Raw genomic sequence first — 25,706 nt, 5'->3', positions numbered from 1 at the left:
TTGTGTAGTTTCTCCCTTCTGATATCTGTCTGTCTGTCTGTCTATGTGGATAAATGAAGATATATAGACAGATTTCCAGGAGGTATGGTATGATATAAAGGTTATAAGAGCACGAGTTCAGGATGCCCACATTACCTCTAATGACTGATGAAGGCATAAATGAGTTAGGCATTTCAAAAGCATAAATGATAGTCAATTAATCCTTTATACCTGTACACCACTGTGTATCCTAAGTAGGCTCAATCCACAGTCCAATGAAATTGATGGGAGTCTTTCCATTAAATTCAGTGGGCTTTGGATTAGGCCCTGTATACAGTATATTTAAAGAAAAGCTATTTCAGAAATGCTGTTGATATTTTGCAGGGTTTTTTGAAGAAGAGGCACTGCTTGTCATATCCCAACACTTCCTGCAGTTTTAACTTGCACTTCTGATGTAAATTCCCTGAGTGACCTTATGCCACTGGCAAATCAGGCCTAGCAGAATCCAACTCCACCATGTTCTCCGTCCGCCTCTCCCCTTATGCTGGTGGGAAGGTTCCCATGGCAGGAGGCAGCAGAACCAGTAGCTTACCTGATCCAGAGGCAGTGCAAAGTGAACTTTCAGATGGGAGAATCCAGCCCTTAGTCTTCTAAAATGAAAGACATTTAATGGGGCATGTTGGAGTGTTCTGGAAAGGAGCATCTTAGATCAAATTCACCATCCTGGGAGAAACTAGTAGGTGCCGCTAGGCTGCAGACAAAACCATGTGCTTCTGTTTGGCTACCCATGGGCCTACTTGGGGACATGAACCTCTCCTGGGTACATTTAGAAAGGGCTTACATTGACTTAAATGGGCTTAATCTCTTTTGCCCATTCTCTTCCCCATGTTGCACAAGATGGTGCACGGCACTATCACCAGATAGTCTATGTATACAATGTCCCAGGTAGGTTCAAATCCCAGCTCAGGAAGATGTACACATGCTAGCTCTAATCAGGCTAGCACCTAAATATAGTAGGGTGGCCATAGCTGCATGGGTGGCAACCTGGGCTAGGCTACCATGTTCAATTGCATCTGAGATCCTAGGTCAGTGCTTGATCCACCACCCATGCTGCTATTACAGTGTGCTCACTTGAACAGAGAGAGTACATGTATATCTACCTCAGCTGGGAATTACACCTCCCAGTTGCAGTGTAGACATGTCCATACTGTCTAGACGTGGACAGGCACTAAATCTGAGGTGCTCTTTCTCTTATTGTGGTCTACTTCAACTACTGTATGATAGATAGATTATACATATGGGGAGGGAGGGATGGATTGATAGACAGATATTGAACTCAGTGGCACTACAGTGATTTACAATAGGTGAGGATCTGTCCCTCTAAATCCAATGGGTAATCCATTAGTAAAATATTCATCTTCACCGAATATCGCAAGGACTAAGAACATAAGAACGGCCATACTGGGTCAGACCAATGTTCCATCCAGCCCAGTATTTTGTTTTCCGACAGTGGCCAATGCCAGGAGCTTCAGAGGGAATGAATAGAACAGGTAATCATCAAGTGATCCATCCCATCAGCCATTCCCAGCCTCTGGCAAACATCAATCCCTGCCCATCCTGGCTAATAGCCATTGATGGACCAATCCTCCATAAACTTCTCTAGTTCTTTTTTGAATCCTGTTATAGTCTTGGCCTTCACAACATCCTCTGGCAAGGAGTTCCACAGGTTGACTGTGCATTGTGTGAAGTAATACTTCCTTTTGTTCGTTTTAAACCTGCTGCCTATTAATTTCATTTGGTGACCCTTGGTTTTTGTGTTATGAGAAGGAATAAACAACACTTATTTACTTTCTCCACATGAGTCATGATTTTATAGACCTCTATCATATCTCCCCTTAGTCAACTCTTTTCCAAGCTGAAAAGTCTCAGTCTTATTAATCTTGCCTTTTATGTGTAGCCTGATTTTAAGTGTATTAGTTATTTAATAGGGTTATTTAATCCAATTGCTTGGATTAGAAGGTTCTTGTCCTAAATCAGGCTCCAGAAGAATTTTATAAGGACCCCCGGGTGTACAACAGGAAGTTTCTTAGTGATAACCAAATTTGTATAATTTTATAAGTTTTATTAAGATAACATAAAATGATTGACAAATAACTGATATAGCAAACAAACAATTAAATGGATAATGGATAATACAATCTTAAATTTAGAGACTCATATGATATATATATTTCTATGATATGCTTTGGATTCTTATACTCACGCACTTCCCTGGTTGAGAGAGATGTTTGATTCCTCAACTCTTGAGCAGAGGGATGGAATAAGCACTGCTAGAGAGCTAAGAGCTATAAACTAAGACTATAAATAAGACTATAAAATGAAGAAGGAAAAATCTTAACACAAACTAAAAGAAGCTTCAAGCAAGAGTAGATGACGATCGCACCAAAATAGCACGATCTTCCCCTTCTTATACCCCAAGAATATGGGTCCTCCTTCTAAGTTCATATTTGGAATTTCCACTCCCAAATTATTGAGGTATGCATACTTTATAGGCTGGTAGGTTCATGAATATTAAGGATATCCATGACATTTTACTTCCCATTTCAAAGATTCCATTACCTCACCTTTTATGCCTGACATCATTACTTTCAACACTTATCTAGGCCAAAGGTCCCAAGTATGTCTGCTAACTGCTAACTCATTTAGGACAAACTTGACCATATATGTCTTGTTTTTGTTATACCATCAACACTTTCAACACTAGTTCCCGAATATGTGTATAAGAATAATAACGTAGCTGTCATTTAGGATGTCCTGTAAGGTACCTTGCATTACAGCAAAATATATATAAATGTATAACTCTATTATAATCACACAATCATACTTCAATCTATAAGAAAAGATACATATCTAAATAATGCAAGCAAGCAGGCTAGTTCTATAGGCTACATATGGAAGCTTTTCCATATCCCTAGTTATTTTAGTTGCGCTTTTCTATGCCTTTTCCAATTCCAATATAAACTTTTTGAGATGCGGTGACCAGATGGGATCTTCCCTTCACCCCCACCCTCCAAAAAACCTTCTTCAGTTGAAAATTATATTGTAAAAATAATATCAAGCATCCCGTTTTATAATGTCTATATTTTGTCAGGAGCTGATTTGAGTCTGACTACTTAGCAGGAAGAACAAATCTTCTTTAACTAAAATATATATCGGGTCTCTAGTTAAAATATGTACACATATTTACCAGCTAGCAAAAATGAGGGGATAAATATTAGAAATTAACTTGAAATGATTTTGATCCTCCCCTTACTTATTTCGGTTGGTTAAAATCTACTTGCATTTCTAATACTGTCATCACTGGAGTATCTAGATGCCACATTCCTAAGCAAATGATTGACTTCTGTTCATAATAAGACCAACACTCTCTATCTCTCACTCATTTCTGCCGCCATCCAAAGTATCCCTTTGGCATTTTTCTTCCAGAAGGATGGTGCTAGGCCATAATGTACTGTAGCTTTCTTTTTAGGAGAAAAGCCTGAACAAAGAGATGAATCTTGCCTTGTAACCTGAAAGTGACAAGACTCAGACTTGTTCTCTTTCTGTGATGGTAGGGGAATCTAGAGCACTTCATCAAGGATGTCCTGCCCCTAGTACCTGATAACACCATGCTCAGGACCTGACACAGTGTTCCCTCCTGAATTAACTGTTGTAGCAGAGGCCCTATGGAAAGAAGGAGTAAGGGACCAAAGAGTAGGTGGTCTTGCCTAGTGGTTACAGCCGGGCTGAAGTCCACACACCAGGGCTGGTAGTCACTGAACAGGAGTTGGAATAATTGCAAGAGCCCGGTCCCGTAAGCAAGAGTCAAGGTCAGAGTCAGGCTTCGGTTGGAGACCAGAGGTCAGAGATAGAATCAGGAGGCAGGAATCAGGGTTAGAATCAGGCTGGAGTTGGCGGCCGGAGATCAAGGAAGTTTGGCACTGCAGCAGGCTGAATTTTTGGCCACTGTTGCTTATTAAGGTGTTCAGGATCAGAAGACCCCAAGGATTCACACAGTTGACCCTCAGAAGCAGATCTCTGCAGTACCGAGTCAGATCCTAGTTCATCCCAATTCACCAACATTGTTTCTCTTCCTATTAGCACCATCTCCAGGTTTCCCAAAGTTAGACTGAACCTAGTTTCCTTTCACCCAGCTTCCATTTTCCCTTAGACACTGGGACAACTGGGAATCAGCATGATTTCTGCTGGATGGACAGAAATTATTTGCTTAGTGTTGCCAGCATATTGAAAGTGCATCTCATGATCTCCACTGCCAATGTAACATGCATGCTGGGCAAGAGAGGCGAAAGGACTGGGCTTCTTCCTCACTTATTCCAACAAATACATGGCTATCAAATGATCTCCAGAACATGCAAAGCCAGGTTCCTAGAAGTGTCTATTTGTGCCATACTCTGTGTGTGTGCATTTTCTAGCCCTTTATTGTTGCAAAGAGAACCTTGTAAATATGAACCAAGCGCAAACCAATGCATTGCCATCTTCCGGAGTCCATAGAGAGTTTGATACAATAGCTCGGAGAGGTGTGGTTTGCCTTATACGTCTTAGTGAGCCTGAAATCTAAGAAATGACCATTTAAATGGCAACATTGCCAATCATACTGCCCATCATAATGGCAATACTGCCAATCATTTTAGCACAAATATCTAGCTATTGTGCATATCACACAAATCCAAACTTCTTCCCATGTTTCCCTATGTACCCAAATCTCCAGCCACCTCACATTAAGTCACACCCAAGTAACACTAGACTCATCCTGACAGCTTCTCTGATGCAATTATGCATCATCAGGATTGAAAATGAAGGGACAGAACAAAATTAAGTGACTTTATTATCAAAATAAACAACACAAGGGCTACTGTACTGACTGTATTACTGTGATGTTACCCAGAGTACAGTCTGGACAGTTGAACAGATGTGTGCCCTCAGTTCTTCAAACTGGGGTACCTTTTACACTGCTTCACTGTGAGACCAACCACTCCTGGTCTGCTCACGCACAGCTCCAGCATGCAAATTACTCCCAGTTATAATGTATGAGTAGTATGGTCAGCCACTCTTGAATTACACTGCAGAGCAACATCATCAAATTTCCAGTCCCAGACTTGCCCCCAGAAATGTGCGCCTTGTACTGCCCAACCCTTTCCTGGACAACACAAGCTCATATAATGTCTGTCATTTTTGTTAATAGAAAATGATATGCACAAATCCTGTTATCTCAAATGGAGTTTCCCAAACACATTCCAACCACACTGGTTTAAATAAAACAATAAAACAAGTTTATTAACTATAGGAAGACAGATTTAAGTGATTACAAGTAATGAGGCATAAGATTCAGGATTGGTTACAAGAAAATAAAAGTAAAACGCCACCAATACCTAACTTAACAAGAGAAGTGAATTCAAAGCAAAAGTCTCTCTCACCACATGTTCTCGCAGTCTGACTGGCAGAATTCCTTTCACTAAGGCTCCCTCCCCAGTCCAGTGATGATTCCTTTGTCTTTCAAGTGTTGTCAATGCCGTGGGTAGAGATAAAGGGAGAGATGATTTGGGGCATCAGTTCCCCATTCTTTACACTTTTTCTTCTCCTTTGAGAATCATCTCCAGCTGGAGTTCAGGAGACAGAAAGTCTGTGGGGACAGGAACCTCTAGCGATTTCTTTACCAAGACATAAATTTCTCGCTCACATCCTTTTCCCTGCCAAAGAATGTCTGCTTAACCAACGCTGGTCCATTTGATTTTGTTGACACATGGCTAAGGAGTCAGTTTGCCTTTTGTCTTTGAGGTATTGGTTTGTGGCTGCTTCCACAGATTTGGAATATATCTTAGGGCACGTCTACACTACAGCTTAAATCAATCTCTCACTGACATAGCTTCCGCCTCTCACAGAAGTGGATAATTATAGCATCTTCACCAGACGTGCTACAGCAATGCAGCTGCACTGGTGAACCTGTGCTGATGTAGCGCTTCTATTGTAGACCCGCCCTTAGTAACAGGGTAGAGTCTAATAACTTTACATAAATGTTGCCACACATATTTTACCAGGACAATAATGATCAGCAAATCATGCGTTTTCAAATGATACCTCAGAAGGCATACTTTGAACAATATTTATCATAGCTCTATAGAAGTGGTAGACATATAGATACAGACAGTCACAATTATTCATTTTCCTATTTAATTAATTAAAAACCTCATCTTTTAATTAAAATGAAACTGCCAAAGAATTTCCAGTTGGCCTTATCAATAGATTATAGAACATTAGGTCTAGCTTGCAACAGAAATCAATGCAAACAAACTCTCTGGCCTCCCTGTAACATTGGTTAGTTTCCCCTTATATCAGTCATGCAGTTGGCTGATGTAATACAGAATCTTTCTTCAGTTTCATGGATGTCTTGGACCACACTAAAAGATTTGGGATCTGCTTGGTCATTGCCTGGCACCTGGTATCATTGTTTACACCTGGCAAAGATAAAATGCTACCATTCTGCTCTGCTAGTGTTTTGCACCAACTTTGCACAGGCCTGATGACTATGCAAGGTTAGGGTCTCCTTTGAACAATTGCTGATGTTTAATGTCCTTCTGCTGAAGCACAGTTTTCTTCTGATTCATCAGTTGCCAGTGGGCCTTCTCGTCTTGTTTTACAAAGATGCAGAAGGGGACCCTTAACCTGAGAGTGTGGAGTGACATCAGCAACTCTGGCTCTTAGGACATTGGGCATGAAGGCATCCAGACTGGCAGCATTACGAGCAAAAAAAATGAGCCAACTTTGTTGAGACACAGTAATTCTCTCATGCTACATTATACGATGTGTATCCAAAGTGCTCCTGACTCTCAGACACTGCCTGAAGCTACTTTGGGGGACTGAGTAATCATTAGCGCAGTTAATTTTGGGTATATAACAATTATCGTATGGGGTTGAATCAAGGAATTCCTTCTGCTTGCATTTGAGAAATCTGCCTGAATAGGTGGTTGGACATAATCTACTTGCTCCTCCATTACCTGAGTTTCTTGTTGACTGACGCCATGCATATCACACTGACTGCACTGAACAGTGATGATAACATGGGCATAGCTGAACCAGTTATTAAAAAAAAAAAAAAAAGAAAGCATGGTTTAATGCTAACTGGTGCTGAGCCCTTTCTGGGATGGGACAGATGCCATGAGCCCCCACCGATTTCACAGGTTTGATTTTGACCCATACATTATTCTGCAAGGTGCTATCTCTATTCAAGCTGCATGACATAAATGAAGATTGTCATCCCCTTTGAGATGTACTCTCCTTCACATGGAACAGGCTCAGACACGTGTATGGTGCACAGTTCCTTCACTAAGTGGAAATGATTCCACTCTCTTGTTTGTATTCTTCAGCCATTGCATACATTCAGCTCTGTCACTTATTTTCATTTTTGCACAACCAGAAGAGATTCACTGCATTATGCCAAAGATATGTGATCCACATGTTTTGCATAACAAAGATATAAAAGACATGAGAATATTTGGACTTCAGCACATCTCAGAACTAATATATGCACTCCAGAACATCAGCCACATGAACAGTTGTATATAAAGGACTTGCTTGGGTCTGTTTGAGTACCATCCTATGTTGGGGTGCAGAATACACATGCATTGCTCCAGAGAGCACTCCAGGAGATGTTATGCCTTCTGGAACTTCCAGAAATGTGATGGAACTTGGCTGCTGCTTCATCTCTTTTGCAGGATGCAGGGTTTGCTTGTTTGTTCTGCTGGCCAACATGGAGGTGGTCAATCCCATGACCTTTGAAGCGTCAGGCAGGTCATTTTGAAGCCCTTTGAAAGAGGCAGGATCATAACTTTTGCCTCATGGACCCCAGTCCTACCAATGGTGCCAGCCTTGCACCCAGAAAGTGCAAGAACTACCCATTCAGTGCACACACACACAACTACCTTGCAAATATTGCCAGAATCTCAACAGAATGTTGCCATCCAACAACCAGGGTGAAATCCTGCTTCACTGAAGTTAATGGCAAAGCTCCCAGCAATGGGGCCTGGATTTTATCCCTTTTTATTAGTACTCTCTAGTAACAAGGTTTAGTGATTCAGCAGTAGTAGTCTGAACGAGCCATGACTCCTCCTAGAGAAAATAAAATCAAAAGGAGAGAAAGAGAGTCTTCCTGAAGCCAGGCATGTTTCTTTTTGTTTGCTCAAGCAATTGGGGTAGAGGTTTTCAAAAACACCTATGTGACTTAGGAGCACAAGTCCCATAGAATCATAGGGCTGGAAGGAACCTCGAGAGGTCATCTAGTCCAGTTCCCTGCACTCATGGCAGAACTAAGCATTATCTAGACCATCCCTGACAGGTGTTTGTCTAACCTGCTCTTAAAAATCTCCAATGATGGAGATTCCACAACCTTCTTAGGCAATTTATTCCAGTGATTAACCACCCTGACAGTTAGGAAGTTTTTCCTAATGTCCACCCTAAACTGCCCTTGCTGCAATTTAAGCCAATTGCTTCTTGTCCTGTCCTCAGAGGTTAAGAACAGTTTTTCTCCCTCCTCCTTGTAACCTTTTATGTATTTGAAAGCTGTTGTCATGTCCCCTCTCAGTCTTCTTTTCTCCAAGCTAAACAAACCCAGTTCTTTCATTCAGTCTTGCCTCATAGGTCATGTTTTCTAGACATTTAATCATTTTTGTTGCTCTTCTCTGGACTCTCTCCAGTTTGTCCACATCTTTCCTGAAATGTGGCACCCACAACTGGACACAATACTCCAGCTGAGGCCTAATCAGTGTGGAGTACAGCAGAAGAATTACTACTCCTCTCTTACTTACAACACTCCTAATAATACATCCCAGAATCATGTTCACTTTTTTTGCAACAGCATTACACTGTTGACTCATATTTAGCTTGTGGTCCACTATGACCCCCAGATCCCTTTCCGCAGTACTTCTTCCTCGGCAGTCATTTCCCATTTTTTACATGTGCAACTGATTGTTCCTTTCTAAGTGGAGCACTTTACATTTGTCCATATTAAATTTCATCTTATTTATCTCAGACCCATTTTCCAGTTTGTCCAAGGGACTTATATTACAACGTCACTTAAGGTACTTTTGAAAATCTCATCCTCCAGATGGGGAAATTTAATTCGCTGCCAGGTTAGATTTTGGCTAAGGAAAGCAAACGAACTTTGTTCATTGGAAGAAAGGGTCAAGCCATTTTCTTTAATCATCCACTGTCTGGAAATAACCATTTGAATGTCCCACCCCCTGTGACGTTTCTTTTGTTTACCATCCACCATTACGGTAGGCCGGTCTCTTTCAGTCCATAGGAACACATGTTTCACTTGTGATATCATTTTGTTGCTGGGAGGAAAAAAAGGAGTGGGTAAATAGTTGCAAGAAATGGCTGTAAAGAGGTAAAATGTTGAAAGGTTTACTTTCAAAAGGTTTTGATTAACAGAAAAATATGTAGAAAGCAAATCAATTCTTTGAGGTGAAAGAATGACAAAATGGTTGCCATCAGCTTTCTTCTCTTCGGTATTGAAACCAGCTGAAGAAAACTAGTATGTGAATTGCAGCACATCACCCACATGCACTGTTGTTTAATCCTTATAAAACACAAGTGTTGTCAGCCCACTGGCAGAACAACAATGAATTGCTTTGTCATTTGGGGGACATGGCTCCAGGCATACATTTCAGATCCTATTGTTAAGCTCTGAGATGTCAAAGGCAAATTTTTTCACCTGTCACTTCTATCCTAGTTCAGTGCCTGGGGGAAAAAGGCGTGGGATGTGTTACTCATTGGCCCCTCTGTTTGCAGGTCCCAGGAGCAAAAAGCATTTGTGTCAACATTACTTGCATACTCCACAGCAACCACGCATATACAAAACAGTTATCTGAGGTAGCTGATGATTCTTGTTATGCCTTGCACATCTCAGGTTTCAGCATCATGTCGGGTTTCAGTCCGAGATAATACCGAGTGATTATGGCATAATCTATTTAGCTCCATTTCAATCTATTTCATCTATTTAGCTCCAAAGAACCCCCAGACAGGTCAACCTCCACTACAGGTTGTAGCAGCCTCATGATTTTGGAGATTGACAATGCCTATGACATCACTTTCTCCTCTGTCTTTCTTCGTGCAGAAGTCAATATAAGAAGTCTCTCTGTCAGTGTGTGGAAGTATCTGTTGTTGGTATATATTATTTGTATTATCATAGCACCTAGGATCCATGTTCATGGACCATGATCCCTTTGTGCTAACCATGGTACAAACACAGAACAAAAAGACGGCTTATGCTCAAATGTGCTTACAATCTAAGTATAAGACAAGAGATAACAGATGGATACAGGCAGTCAGAGAAGTATAAGGAAGCATCAGCATGATAGAAAGTGGTCTCAGCACACCAGCAGCCTAACCATTGCCAAGTTTTTTGTAGGCAGGATGGTTGTTCTCTCCCTTAGATTTTGGGAGAACTCTTGTGATTTTATTACTAGGCCCGCAGTATTTGGTACTACATTCTCACACAGGGCTACACATTTTTTTGTCCAGCTATAACTGTCAGTTTAGAAACCAATATAGTTAAAGCACAACCCTCTCCTGTGGATGCAGTTGCATCAGTACATTCCTATATGAGAGTAAGCTGTGCCAATGTAAGTACATTTCGACCAGTATAATTATGTCTACACCAGGGTTGTCTCACTTTATCAGTTTTGAGATAGTTATAGTGTTAACTACCAAAACTCGGTAGGGACCAAGCCATAGGAAAACAGGTTTTGGATTATTTTTCAAACACTTTGGGTATGGTTTCATGATTCCATCTACTTATACTTCAACAAACATCTTTGTTTTGGCCTTTAAAGTAAGCGTGCTCTTCCCAGTTAGATTTGCGCTCTCTTGTGCTCCTCTGACAGTAACTCAGGGAAGGATGTAGCATGGGGTCATATCACACCCCTGATATTATTTAAAATTTATATTACAATAGCATCTAGAGGCGTCAATCAAGATTAGGGCCACATAATGCTAGATGCTGTATTTACACCTAGTGAGAGATCATCCCTGAGCCAGTGCTTACAAGCTGTGTGGGCAGGCTAGAGAAAGGATGAGAGAAAAACATTATCATCATCTCCATGTTACAGAAGGGGAACTAAGGCACAAAGAGATTTAGTGACTTGCTCAAGATCACACAGGAAGATTGTGGTCAAACTCGGAATTACACCTAGGTCTCCTGAACTCCAATCTGCAAGATCATTCTTCCTTTCTTTTCCAATATGATTCCTTTTGAGGCTTCACTGGTAGTGGTGATTTACTCTTTACTATTTTCTAAGGCAAACCGAGATTAATTATGCACATACTTTGTTGGCCTGTGCAGATCCAGACCAGGTTTATATTGGCACAAATTGCAAAAATGTAGATGCTGCAGCTCTGAATTAATCTGAAATGCATTAGTGGTAAACCCACTTTCTTTAGAATTGCTGGATAATAACACTTTCCCTAAAAAAAATAGCAAGATTGTAGACAATCCAGGAAATAAGCATGGCACAGTTTTTACATAACACAGATTTTACCCAAAATTTTGAAATCACATATCTCTTTATTTAAATATCATATCTAAATAACCTTGTGATGTTCCCCTCTGCAATCTGGACTGCTGAATCGCTGTGTCACCCCAATCCCCTATTCCTGGAGCCCGTCTTATTCTGTTTTGTTGTGTGAACTCCCACTCCTGGGTAGATCACGCACCGCTTCCAGAAAGCAAGTTGCTCCCAACTCAGTGAGTGAGTGCCTCTAGCCAGCCACTCATGGGATTATGCAATGGTATGACCCCCAGCCACTATCCCCAGTCCCAGATGCAACCCTAGGAACTGCGTCTTACAATGTTCAGTGTTGCCCATTGAACACTGCAAGCTCGTATGTTCATCATTTTATCAAAGAAATTGATATGCACCAGCCTTGTCACTTCAAATGGACTCTCTAACACACCTTAAATTAAATACACTGCTTTAGATAAAACAAACAAACAAATTTATTAAGTACAGAAAGATTTTAAGTGATTATAAGTTAGAGGAAAGCAGGTCAGATTTGATCAAAAGAATATAAAAGGCAAATCACATTCTAAACTAAGCTTCACACTTTCAGCAATCTTACCAAGTCAGATGATTCTCAACATAGGCTGGCTGGTCTGCCTCCAACCAGGCCCTGTCCCTGTGACCAACACTTCAGTTGCTTGGTGGTGTTTGTAGATGGAGGTAGAAGAGAGAGAGAGATTGCAAAATATCTCTCCTTTTTAAAATGTTTTTTCTCCCACTCAGACCTCACCCTCTCCCTTCAGGGTCAGGTGACACACAGTGTCCATGTATGGTTCCCTTCATGCCCTGAGTCACTGTGGTCCTTTGTGGATTCGTTTGTTGATGTCTCGGACAGTCCTTTGTTCCTGGAATGCTGAGCTGGGTTGTATTATACAAGTCCTAATGAGGTGCGACTTGCTTCTCAGCTCTGTAGAGTTTTGCCTAGATCTATCTCAAGCCATGAGACAGATATTTGGGAATATTACATAGCGAAGCCTCATAACCATACACATGACCTTGTAACAAACATATTACTATAACAATAATGTTCAGTATGCCATGAGCATTCCAAAAACATCTTACATGACATACTTTGCATTAAACAATGCACAATTACACTATAAGGGTGAACATAAATGATACACAATTACACCGTAAGAGTGTACATAGGGGTGCAGTGTGTCACAAACCTATCTATGTATAATGCTTCACAGCAATACCATAAAGTCTTTAGATGGGGTTTTTCATTACAAAACAGACTGGATAGTTTTCAAAAGTGCTTTTAGATCAATTAAAATACATTAAGGACATATCTGGTCAATAGTTTAATTATAGGCAATATTAACTGCTATAAGTGCTCTATAAACAAAATGTATAGTGCTAGAGTAGTGTGATGGTGTGTACAAACTCCACATTGGGCCCAAAGGGATGAAAGGACAATACTGGGTCCAGTTAGCTCTGCCCCTCCAGGCTTGCAATTCATGCTCCAATTGGAGAGGAAGCTTAAAAGGGAGCCACTCAGCTCAGAGCAGAGCTTTGAGGACAAGGAAGGACAGGTCTATAAGGTGAAGCCTGGTGCAGTAGCATTATTCTTCCTTGACTTAATGGGGTCTCCCAACACAGGAAAAGGAGGATCAGGGAATGCTCGGCAGCGCGTGGAGATACTGGAGTCCGAAGGACTTTTCCCAACAGCTCTACACTCCTGAAGACTCAAAACAGTCTTTCTTTGCAAGGGGTTGGTGGACAGTCTCTGGGCTAGATTTTAGCACCAGGTTTATGCTGGCTTCCGCTAATATAACCTAGGACTCACAGTTACAGAAGGTCTGCCTAGCGAGGGATGGCAGTAGTACAAAGCATTCCCAACCTGCCAGTCAGCAGAGCTCCAAAAGTGGGCAGCGGTAGCTGAGGAGGAGACAATAATTGCATAGCAGGTGGGTGGATGCACCAATTTAGCATGTCACCAGAACAACCCCAACAGATGAAGCCCCAGTTGCAATTTACAGCTGCCTTGTTCCAAGGATAGAAACCTCCTCATTGCAGCTATGAGGGTTGTCAATTGCAAACAAACAGCTCAGCACCAGAGAGGAAGAGAAAAAGATCTCTATGGTCTATAGTTTCACTTCTCTGCTGTTTCTCTTTCTTATCTGATATTCTGTGTGTCACCCTCTGTGACAGAATGCAGGGAGTGAACACCTATTGAAGCCCTGGGGAGATGCCTTTGCGCTAGGGTGACCATATCTTCCCAAAGTGAAAATGGGACGTCATGTGGGACTGGCCCAAGCCAATCATCCCTGCCGCCCACCCACATAAGGCTGGGACAGCCCAAGTCGCTCCCCCCAGTGTGGGGCTGGCGTTGCCACTTGCCCCCCTGCACATTCCTCCATGCCCTGCTAGGGGTCGCACCCCACTTTTTTGGCAAAACTGGACATTTGTCCCATTTGCTTTTGACAATTGATCACAGTTGCATAAGGGTTGTTGTGGAAATGGTGGGGGGAACTTAAAATGAAAGGATATGGCAAAGGCACAGCCAAGGGAGATTGCGCAGTTTCTTCAGGGAGAAGACAGGAGAGGAGCTGCACCCTGTGACATGTGGAGGCTTGTCCGGGAGCTGGACTCCCCCAGTGGCGGTGATTGAGAGACATACAAGGGAGGCCTCTGAGAGTATTTGGTGCCCAGATGATGGAGCAGATTCTGCAGAGGTTGGTGGACCAGCAGAAGACGCTGCCTCAGAGCATGCAATCTTTCCAACAGTCACACCAGCTGGAGAGAGAATCTCCGCTGGCTTGGCTAGCGGAGCAATAGAGGAGCTGGCAGGAATTTATCAGGGAACAAGCACAAGTGCAACAGTTACTTGCAAGACGGGTGAGTCCCAGTATGGAGAATGGTAAGCGGAGCCCGGGGGCCAGCCTGTGTAAAATGGGGCCTACCGAGGACTCCAATGCTTTTCTAGTGACATTAGCTGGCTGGAACAGAGGGTAGGTAGCAGCCTATTTTGTGAGGGTTCTATTCTTGGCTTCTTCATTGACTTGCTCTGTAACTTTGGAACAGTCATTCAATCTCTTTGTGCTTCAGTTTTCCCCTCTGTAAAATAGGGATAATAATGCTTACCCATCATTGCGAGGCTCTGTGAAATCTACAGAAGAAAAGCCTCTAGATGAAGTATTGTTATTAGCAGTCTCATTTTTTTTTTATATATTTTTTGTACAGAATATGCCAGTGCAGTCATCCTTTGGCTAAGAATATCCAGGGGAAAAATAGATCTGCACTTTAATGCAGTGAGAGCGCTTGAAAAGAAACAGTTGCTTTATTGCAGTGTTGACTTTGCCAGGGTAAATTGCTGCATTTTCATTTTCCTATATTTATTGCGTTGAAGAGTTTACATCCTGGTAAAGTAAATATTTCCTTTTAAAGGTCGCCCATTGTATTTCTCCCTCTACAGGGATATATGAAGGTTCACTCTGAGCTTCAGAATAACTCCACATAAATAATACATTCTAGCTACCTGATTCCTTATTGCATCTGATCTTTACAGAAATAAACCTGTAATATAATAAATGCAGCATTCAATGTAAAGTAGACAATCTGTTCTCCTCAGCCAGTTTCTTTATTACTTTCTCTTTAACCCTCAGTTTCCAACTGTTCTTCTGTATCTATATCAGTATAATCTACAAATTCTGTTCCTAGTTCCAGTGACGTAAATGTACTGAGTTTCACTGGGTTTACACTATATGACAGAGCACAGTTTGGCCCATGAGGTTTACAGTCAATTTTCTGTAATAATATTTGTATTTTCTGCTGTATAGAAAAGGATACTCTGTGCAGGAGCTCAAGGGCCCCTGTTTTTGAAGAAAGAAGCCTGAGGTCTGCATACAATGTACACACAATTACTGTAACTATTCATACAAACTGATTAAATGTGCATGCAAATGGCTAAAAAGCCAAGCAGGTTTTTGTGCCAGTAGTCCAAGCTCAGAAAAGCTTAGCATATTACTTTTATAACCATGGCTGGCTGATTTGGCAGCCCTGAAATGATTACAGACAAAGAACACATGGTTTGTATGGGCACAGCATTGTGAAATAAAAGAGAACCTATGAGAGAGGCACTCTCAAGTTATGTAAGAAGTCTCCAAAGACAGCTAGGGGATTTGGATGATCAGTTGAAATGGGAACTGTGCATCCAAATCCCTTAGCTGGCTTTGAAAAGCTGAAATACCAAGCATATCTAAAACCACAAATACTTCATGGAGGGGTTTTCCAAAAGTGCCACAGCCTGTTCCCAGTCAAATCAATAGCAAAACCCCCCCACTGACTTAGGCTAATGCGGAGTGCTTTGGAAAATCCCATCCAATAAATTACAAGCAGAAGGCCAACCCCCTTAACATTAACCATTTTCATTGGCTATTATGAGTGCCAACAAGTGGCCATACAGTTGCAGAAGCTTCAGTGGAATTACATGGGTGACACTGAGACTGGAATTTGCCTCCAAGTTTGTGTTTCTAAGAGAAACGCTTTGTTTTGTTAACAGAGGTACTTTTAAACTTACTTCGAAATACAGTATCTGATATCAGTGGGCAAAATATTAATCTAGATTGAAGGAGAATAATTGCTTCCATAAATCAAATCTACAATGCCTAGTAAAGTTGAAGAGATTTTACCTATCAGTGTTTATTTTAATTTAAAGTGGGATAAACACCCGACTCGCTTTGAGTTTCAGTGGGTGTTGGATATCTAACTAGAGAATTCCATCTTCAATGTATACTATTCCCCATTCCTAAGGAAGATTATTGCAAAGATATGAACAGTAACCAGTATCAACTGCAAAATCTACACAATTTCAGCCTGCCTCCAGACATACGCCATTTACGATATTGTGTGCCAGTGAGTAACCTGTACTGATTATTGTGCATGGTTTTCTATAAATGAAGTTGAATCAGCATCGCAGTAGGGCGCTTTTGTTTATGACTAAAACATGATCCAAAATGGCTTATCTGTAAGAGTGCTTTGTGTTGTTTCTCAATCCATTCTAATTGCTTTACAAAAAAAAAAAAAAAACATTTTAATCAGCCTGGCAACAAAATGCCTCTCTAGTTGTAACCTCTGACATTTTGTAGGTTGATGTAAAATGGGATGGATTGATCACTAAATGTAAACAGGGTGGGATTTATTAATCAGAAACTATAATTCTAAGGATAAGTCATAAGAGCTCCATATCTTTCTCCTTCTCATTACCATCCAAACTTACTTCATGATCCTGATGTGCTGTAATCAAGAGCCAGGATGGTTGGAGAAAGGTTGACTGGAGAACTAATTTACCTGTGCAATGTTTTAAAACTATGGTGATGCATGGATGGTATCATTATTTTTTTATTAATCACACAAGAACTCAGCTCAGCATCGGTCTGCTCAGGCTTCACTTACAACCTAGTTTACATTGGGTATGCTCAGAGGCTTAAAACCGGTCCCATATTAGCATTGCATCACCTCATTTATATAGCATCTTCCATGCTAGGAACACAATGCCTAGCATAGAATCATAGCAATGTAGGCCTGGAAGGGACCTTGATAGGTCATCTAGTCCAGCTCCCTGTGCTGAGACAGGACTAAGTATTATCTAGACCATCCCTTAGCCCCTTATTATTTAGGCTATCCTTACACCAAATCGGTAGAAATCAGATGATAGTTTCTTCTTCACCCACTCATATGAACATTCAAGTCACATCACCTCCGAGGCTGTGTCCAAATTAACCTTGTTTTTTCTAAAATTCACTCTTGCAACTCCACCAATGCTAGTCTAGAGGGAGATGCAGGCAGCTGTCAGTATCTTAAGCACTGGGTCATTTCAGAGCAGTGTAGACAACACGGTGGCTAGAACTCCAGCTCCTTGTCTCCACTAGTGCTCCCCCCATGGCTAACACTCGTAGCAATGGTGAGATATGTTAGAGAAGGGATCCTAGAGCAAGCAAGGCTCTGATGTGATCCAGTTTCAGCCACTGAAAAAAGCCCAGGAACTCTCTGATGTCCACGCATCATGGGGTGGTGATTCTCCAGAGCTGATTGGCAGCAAGCCAGCCACTGACAAGCTACAAAGAGCTGTAAAGAACAGTACGTGTCTTGAAAGCAATATGAGTTGAGGGTGCATTGCCCTTAATCAGGAGTGAAGGCTCTCCCTGCATTACCTCGCTTCTGGCGGTACAGGGTGAGGTTTTTAAAAATGCTAAAACAAACAGTGGTCCAGATATTCCACTAATGTAAATTGGCATATCTCCTCTGAAGTCAATGGAACCAGCGCTGATGGATGGGAAGTGCGGGGACAGTTGTACCAGGGAACCCCAAAACATCTGTGTAAATAAAGTAAAATAGGAGTGTGGGGCCGTAGGAACATGACATATCAGGGCCCCAAATTTCTCTCAACAGGCATGGAACCAAGCCAACTCACCCCAGCTGAGGACCTGGCCCCAAGTTTTTAAAGAATTTTTCACAACTATATAGCAGCTGAATAAATCAGACAGAAAAAATAATGTGCAGCTGTAAGTGAGCATTGGAACTTCCCCAAGTTCCCCTGTTGTATTATCCCTTACGGAGACCCATACATAATGGAGAGAAAAGCTTGCAGTCCATGTTCAGGTCATTCTTAGGGCCAACAAGCCAGTTAAAGAAATGCTATTCCAAGCCTTCTGTGTCACTGAAAATCCCAGAAGCACTTTCTGGCTTTTGTACCCCAGATTGTTATACAGATATAGGGTCCAATCCAATGGCCCATTCACTTCAGTGGCTGTAGGTCACATCTTTAGTGCATCCAGCTTGTTGGAAAATTTTTGATGGAACAGTTTTCCATCAGGAAATGCAGTTTCATCAAAATCAAAATGTTTAGCAGGAACTGTGTTTCAAAGAAATGGTCAATGGGAAAAGTAGAAATGAATCATTCTAACTTTTTCATTTCATTCCTGTAATGTTGAAACATTTTGACTGTCATTTTGATTCATTTAGACTTTTACATTGTATAAAATCTGACATTTAATTCTGTATTATATGTATATATTTTAATATCTATCACATTTAATATTTTACATTACATTAGTGTTTCCATATGATCAAAATAACGTATTTACCATTCCAAAACACACAATTCAATGGTTCTGAATTGAAATGTTCATTCCATGGAAAACTTCAAAACTTTGGCTTTTCGTTCTGGACGAGAACAAATACTGACATGCTGGAATTCCCCACGGGATGCAAATTCCATTCTCCGACCAGCTCTAGTGCCAAGCCAAATAGTGAGTCCTCATCTGCCCAAGCCTACCCTTCCTCACTACCATGTAACCCCTGCACGTGGCTGTTCAAGAAGTGACTCCTCATGGAATCGCATTCTAGGCACACAGCCCATCTGAATCCCGTGCAGTGGAATCACAGTGGTTCTGCCACCAGGGGAACCTGTGTGGGCTGTGGTTGGTTTAGCCCCTGGAAGAACAGAATTACTTCATTCACTCCCACAGCATTCTTCTTTGGAAGCAGAAAGATCCCTGATGTGTCCCTTCTATGGAGCTCCTAAACCCTGGAGTGCTCCATTTTTTTGGGTGAAACCCGTTTACTGCTGACAGCGACCATCCCAAAAGTGTCAGACTGAATATTCACCAGGACATTAAGCCAGGCGTTTTCATCAGTTGGGCCCCCAGATGAATTTCTTGTAGTCTGTCCTTAATGCCCAGCCATCCAAAACATCAGGTGGCACATCCCACCCCGCCACTACTCCAGGATATATTGGAACGTCTACATTTTATGTGACCTATCACAAGATGTTAGCCTCCCTCAGGCAGAGATGTTGTGATGTGTTCTGTGTTTGAGACGGATATAAATAGAACGCTGTGCCAGCTGCTTGGGGGCTGGCTCTTTAGTCTCCTCTGTGCGATGGATTTCTTCCTGTTTTACAATGAAAAAGCAAGAGCAACCTCAAGTGAAAGCATAGCTAATGTAAAAGCATGAAGGTCATACATTTTCCCTTATATAACAGAAGCAACAATCCTTTGCAGAAGCTGCAGAGGATACGCAAGCAGCTGTCTGATTTTTCTTACATATTTGTAAGCAGATAGCGCTTGATCCAGCGGCAAATATCCATGACCTTCTGATTCCCCAGAAGGCGATGGATCCTGGCTCTGTGGAAGTTGATTTATGCAGAGGAAAGGTCGGCCCACTGCAGAAGAGTCCCTGGGGCAGGAAAGAAAAGGACTAGTTAGATTAGAATAATATGAAACGTTACATGGAAGGATGTCTAATCCAAACCATAGTTTAACTCACTGCCATATATTGGCTGGTTGCTACTTAGTTTTGGTGGGTTGGTTTGTTGTGTTCTGCTGAAATGGGAGCCAACAGTTGTGTCAGCATCTAACCAACTTTCTTCTGTTCAGCTTTGATTAATCAATATATGTTAGCAAAGCAAACACAAGCATTGCCATCCGTGGGACGTTGCTATTGTTGTTCAGAGCTCCTTTCACCAAATGCTAATTCGTACACCTGGCTGGCTGATGTCCCATATATATGAAGCAAATGCTGACCCTCCCTGCTCTGTGCAGTGGAAGTGGTGTGGTTTTTCTGAGTAGTGGGCAGAGCGCAGAATGCAGGGAGCTCTCCGGAGGAGGGGTCTGTGCCCCCATGTGCCCTGAAGGTGCTCAGCCTGTGTGAGCATGGAGGAGTTTGCAAGGGGGGAACTTATCCTTGTTTCTGTGAATCAAGCAGGCATATATCCTCCTCTCAGCAGTGTGAAAAAGTGCATTTCTAGCATGGGCTCATGACCTGGGAAGGAGGTGAGTATCCCATCCACTCCATTGCTCACCGGAGTGCCCCTGTTTGCAGACAGTGTGATCAGATGCCTTATGGCCCACTCCTGCAGTCCTTCGCAGTCTGTACTCCTATTGGCTGCAGTGGGAGTATTGTCAGAGCAAGGATTGAGTCTTAAATACATAATGGCTAGTTTTTATAGGCAGATGTTATGGCTTATTTGCTGTCCAACTCCTTGGGCCAAAGGCTGCCCTGACATCTTGTTTCATTAGAGCTGCACAGCGTGTAAAGTCAGGGCAGAAATTGGTCCCCAAGGATTTTCTTGCTTGACACTGCAGGACAGAACAGCTCCTTTCTGTCAAGCGCTGCTGTTGTAAGGAGCTAGCAAACAGGAGCAGCAAATGGGGGTTTTGCGAGGGATTTCACCAAGTGAAGGCATGACGCTTGGGGTGAGTTTGTGGTTTGCCAGTTTGTTCTCTGCCTGTGACTTGCCGTGTGCCTGCTTGATGGAAGTATAGAGTGGGGACTGTTTGGGGAGCTGTGTGCTGAGCGTGGCTAGAGCAAGGCTGAGAACTTCCAAATGAGGCGCCAGCCTGCTGTCCTTTGATCCCCAATCCCTTTAGGATCCCTTGACAAGGTGATGAGGCTAATTCAGGGAGGACAGGGTTTAAAAAGCCAGGTTGTAAGCAACCAGAGGAGCTAGTGAACAGGGGAGTTTTGCGAGGCCACACCCAAATAAACTTTTTCTAAACTTAGGCCAATAATCACCCCCTTCCTCCCCCATACCCAATCTCACACATAAAGAACAAACAAAAACCCCTGCAGGAGTAAAAAGACTGGAGGCAAAAGTCCAGCAGCAGAGTGGGAGCTATCCAGTTTATTGCACTGAATGCAGCATGTATGATTACCTGTCGAGTGGACAGGTGGTGCATGTGTGCATTCGGTGAAAGCAACTTATGGCTCTCAGACCGAGTACGGGCTCCTAAGACCAGAGTGACCAAAGAGAGACAGAGAGGGACATAGATGAGATTTTCTAGGATACAGGAGAGCAGTTCCCTGTTCTCCCCCCCCAGTCTGACAGCCTCCATGCTGCTGAGGAGGATGGAAGTCTTAGGGGAAGGAGAACATCAAACTGGAGCAGAGGGAAATGATATCATAGTTGGGACCTTCCTTCCAGATGATGTCATGGGGTCCTCTCCCCCTGAGGATATGCCTCTGGGAGACAGGACCCCTGTCCTTAGTAAGAGACAGGTAATAGTAATGGTGGATTTGGTCATTAGAAATATAGATAGCTGGGTTTTTGGTGACTGGGAGGATCACATGGTCAATTGCCAGTGCGGTGCGAAGGTTGCAGACCTCTCAAGACTTCTAGACAGACTTATGAGCAGTGCTGGGGAGCAGACAGTGGTCATGATACATATAGGTACCAATGACCTAGTGAAAGGTAAGAGTGAGGTGTGTAGGCCAAATTTAGATTATTTGCTAGATAAGAGATTAAAGTCCAGGACCTCCATTCTCTGAAATGCTTCCAGTTCCGTGCTCAGGGCCAGTTAGACAGATCAATGGGTGAATGAGATGATGGTGTTCAGAGGAGGGATTTAGGTTTATTAGTGACTGGGGAACCTTTTGGGAAAAGAGGAGCCTACAAAGGAAGGATGGGCTCCACTTAAACCAAAATAGAACCAGATTGCTGGTATGTAAAACTGAAAAGTTTGTAGAGGAGTTTTTTTAAACTAAGGCCTGGGGAAAGCCAACAGGTGCAGAGGAGCGCATGGTTTGGGCAAACACATCCTCTAGGAGAGGATTTATTAAAGGGGATACTCTGTAGCCAAGTAAATAGGAGAAGGTAGACATTGATAAAGTACAGGTAGGAACTGAAAAGAAACAGTCAAACAAAACAGTCCCATTCAGTTACATCACATGACGGCAGACAATTAAATATTGACAAATTTTTATAGTTCTTGTATACAAATGCAGGAAGTCTAAATACTAACATAGGTGAACCTGAGTGCCTGGTATTAAATGAGGATATCAATATAATAGGCATCACAGAAACTTGGTGGGACAATGATAATCAATGGGACATGGTAAAACCAAGGTATTGAAATATATAGGAATGGAAGAATAGATCACGCTGATGGGGGAGTTGCAATATATGTGAAAGCAAGCATAGAGTCAAATATAATAAAAATCTTTAGTAAATCAAACAGTACGATAGACTCTCTATGCCATAGAAATTCCATGCCTGACTAATAAGAGTATAGCAGTAGGAATATACTACCGACCACGTGACCAGAATGGTGACTGGGAAATGCTCAGGGAGATTAAAGAGACTCCAAAGACCCAATAATAATAGGGGATCTCAGCTGTCCCCATATTGATGGGAACATGTCATCTCAGAATGAGAAGCAGAGATACATTTTCTAGACACCATTAATGACTGCTTTTTGGAGCAACTAGTCCTAGAACTCATGAGGGGAGAGGCAATTCTTGATTTAGTCCTAAGTGGCGCATAGAATCTGGTCCAAGAGGTGAATATACATGAACCACTAGGTAATAGCAACCACAATGTAATAACATTTAACATCCTTGGGGGCAGGAGGGAGGGGGGGGAGAATACCAAAGAAACCCACCAGAGTAGCATTTAACTTAAAAAAGGGAACTACACAAAAATGAGGAGGCTAGTTAAATGTGAATTAAAAGAAAGTCACGAGACTGAAATGCCTGCAAGCTGTATGGAAACTTCTTAAAAACACCATAATAGAGATTCAAACTATATGTATACCCCAAATAAAAAAAACAGTAAGAGGACAAAAAAGGCCACCTTAGCTAAACAACAGAATAAAAGAGATAGTTAGAGACAAAAAGACATCCTTTAAAAATTGAAAGCGAACTCCTACTGAGGAAAATAGAAAGGAGCATAACCTCTGGCACATCAAATGTAAGAGTATAACTAGGCAGGTCAAAAAAGAATTTGAAGAGCAGCTAGCAAAAGACACAAAAACTGACAGCAAATTTTAAGTATATCAGATGCAGGAAGCTTTCCAATCAGTGGGGCCACTGGGTCTTTGAGGTGCTAAAGGAGCACTTAAGGAGGACAAGGCTGTTGCGGAGAAGCTAAATGAATTCTTTGCATTGGTCTTCATTGCAGAGGATATAAGGGGGATTACCACACTTGAGCCATTTTTTTAGGTGACAAGTCAGGAACTGTCCCAGATTGAAGTGTCAGTAGAGGAGGTTTTGGAACTAATTAAACAGTAATATGTCATCCAAAACTTCTGAAGGAACTCAAATATGAAATTGGAGAACCACTAACTGTGGTATGCAACCTATTGCTTAAATCAGCCTTTGTACCTGATGCCTTGTGGATAATTAATGTGAAACTGATTTTTAAAAATATCTCCAGGGGCGATCCTGGCAACTACAGGCCAGTAAGTCTAACTTCAGTACCTGGCAAATTGGTTGAAACTATAGTAAAGAACAGAATTATTAGACACATAGATAAACATGATATGTTGGGGAAGAATAAACATGGCTTTTGTAAAAGGAAATCATATCTCACCAATCTCTTAAGATTCATTCAGGGGGTCAACAACATGTGGACCAGGTGATTCAGTGGATATAGTGTACTTGGACTTTCAGAAAGCCTCTGACAATGTCCCTTGCCAAAGGATCTTAAGCCAAGTAAGCGGTCATGGGATAAGAGGAATTGTCATCTCCTGGATCAGTAACTGGTTAAAAGACAGGAAACATAGGATAGGAATAAATGGTCAGTTTTCAGAATGGAGAAAGGAAAATAGCAGGGTCCCCCAAGGATCTGTACTGGGATCTGTGTTCAAAATATTCATAAATTTTCTGGAAAAAAGGTTAAAGAGTGAGGTGGCAAAGTTTGCAGATGATACAAAAATATTCAAGATAGTTAAGTCCAAAGTAGACTGCAAACAGTTACAAAGAATCTCACAAAACTGGGTGACTGGGCAACAAAATGGCAGATGAAAGTCAATGTTGATAAATGAAAAGTAATGCACATTGAGAAACATCATCCCAACTATCTGTACAAATGATGGGGTCTAAATTATCTGTTCCTACTCAAGAAAGAGATCTTGGAGTCATTGTGGATAATTCCCTGAAAACATCTGCTCAATGTGCACCAGCAGTCAAAAAGCTAATAAAATGTTAGGAACCATTAGGAAAGGAATATATAATAAGACAGGAAATATCATAATGCCACTATATAAATCCATGGTATGCCCACACCTTGAATACTTTTTGCAGTTCTGGTCACCGTGTCTCAAAAAAGATATATTAGAATTGGAAAAAGCACAGAGAAGGGCAACAAAAATGATTAAAGGTATGGAACAGCTTCCATCTGAGGAGAGATTAAAAAGACTGGGACAGTTCGTCTTAGAAAAGAGATGACTGAGGGGAGATATGATAGTGTTGTGTAGAGAAAGTGAATATGGAAGTGTTATTACCCTTTCACATAACACACGGACCAGGGGTCACCCCATGAAATTAATAGGCAGCAGGTTTCAAACAAACTTCTTCACACAACACACAGTAAACTTGTGGAACTCCTTGCCAGAGGATGTTGTGCAGGCCAAAAGAATAATGGAGTTCAAAAGAGAATTAGGTAAGTTCATGGACGATAGGTCCATCAATGGCTATTAGCCAAGATGGTCAGGGATGCAACACCATGCTCTGCGTGTCTCTAAACTTCTGATTGCTAGAAGTTGGGACTGAATGAAAAGGAATGGATAACTCGATAAATTGCCATGTTGTTTGCTTCCTGTGAAGCATCTGGCACCAGCCACTGTTGGAAGATAGGATACTGGTCTAGATGGACCATTGGTCTGACCCAGTATGGCCATCTTTATGTTCTGATGTAATTGAGTAAAATGGACAGTGCTTTAGGACTGTTATTTGCAGCCCTCTGCCTCTCCTTCAAGCTGGATTAGTGCTTCCTTTGAGTGATAAATCCTACACTTGCTGAGCACAAATTTGCAATGTGTCATGCTTGAATCAGGCAGAGAAATAAGACAGTGATGTTCTACAGACTTGACAGGTGGTAGGAGGCCCCACCTTTCCTTATCAAATCAGCAATAGAAGCCAAACTGTGTCTTTTGGTTGTTAATAGACGTTAATACCTTACTAAGTTAGACTCAATGGACAGGGGGCTGATCTCAGGTACAGGTGAGCTCAATGGATTTACTCTGGATTTAGACAAGGGTAATCAGGATCAGAATCTGGCCCCATGTCTAGTTGCAAGTCACCATAAATGTTCGGTGCTTAGTGGCCGTTGAAACGGGTCGTGTAGAAAATACAAATGAATTAATCTTTCTTTAGGGAAAGCAGCAAGGA

General features: G+C 41.9%; 1 protein-coding gene across 2 annotated transcripts in view; it reads left to right on the top strand.

The window, feature by feature from the left end:
* SNAP25 (synaptosome associated protein 25) overlaps positions 1-25,706 on the top strand; it is a 97,464-nt gene that overhangs the window by 33,782 nt on the left and 37,976 nt on the right. The window lies entirely within an intron of this gene.

The sequence above is a fragment of the Emydura macquarii genome, unplaced genomic scaffold (assembly GCF_026122565.2).
Source record: "Emydura macquarii macquarii isolate MOO-44397 ecotype Brisbane River unplaced genomic scaffold, CSIRO-AGI_Emac_v2 contig_2676, whole genome shotgun sequence".
In the NCBI taxonomy this organism is placed as follows: Eukaryota; Metazoa; Chordata; order Testudines; family Chelidae; genus Emydura; species Emydura macquarii.
Note: the sequence above shows the minus strand (reverse complement) of the source record. Positions and strands in the feature narration are given on the sequence as shown.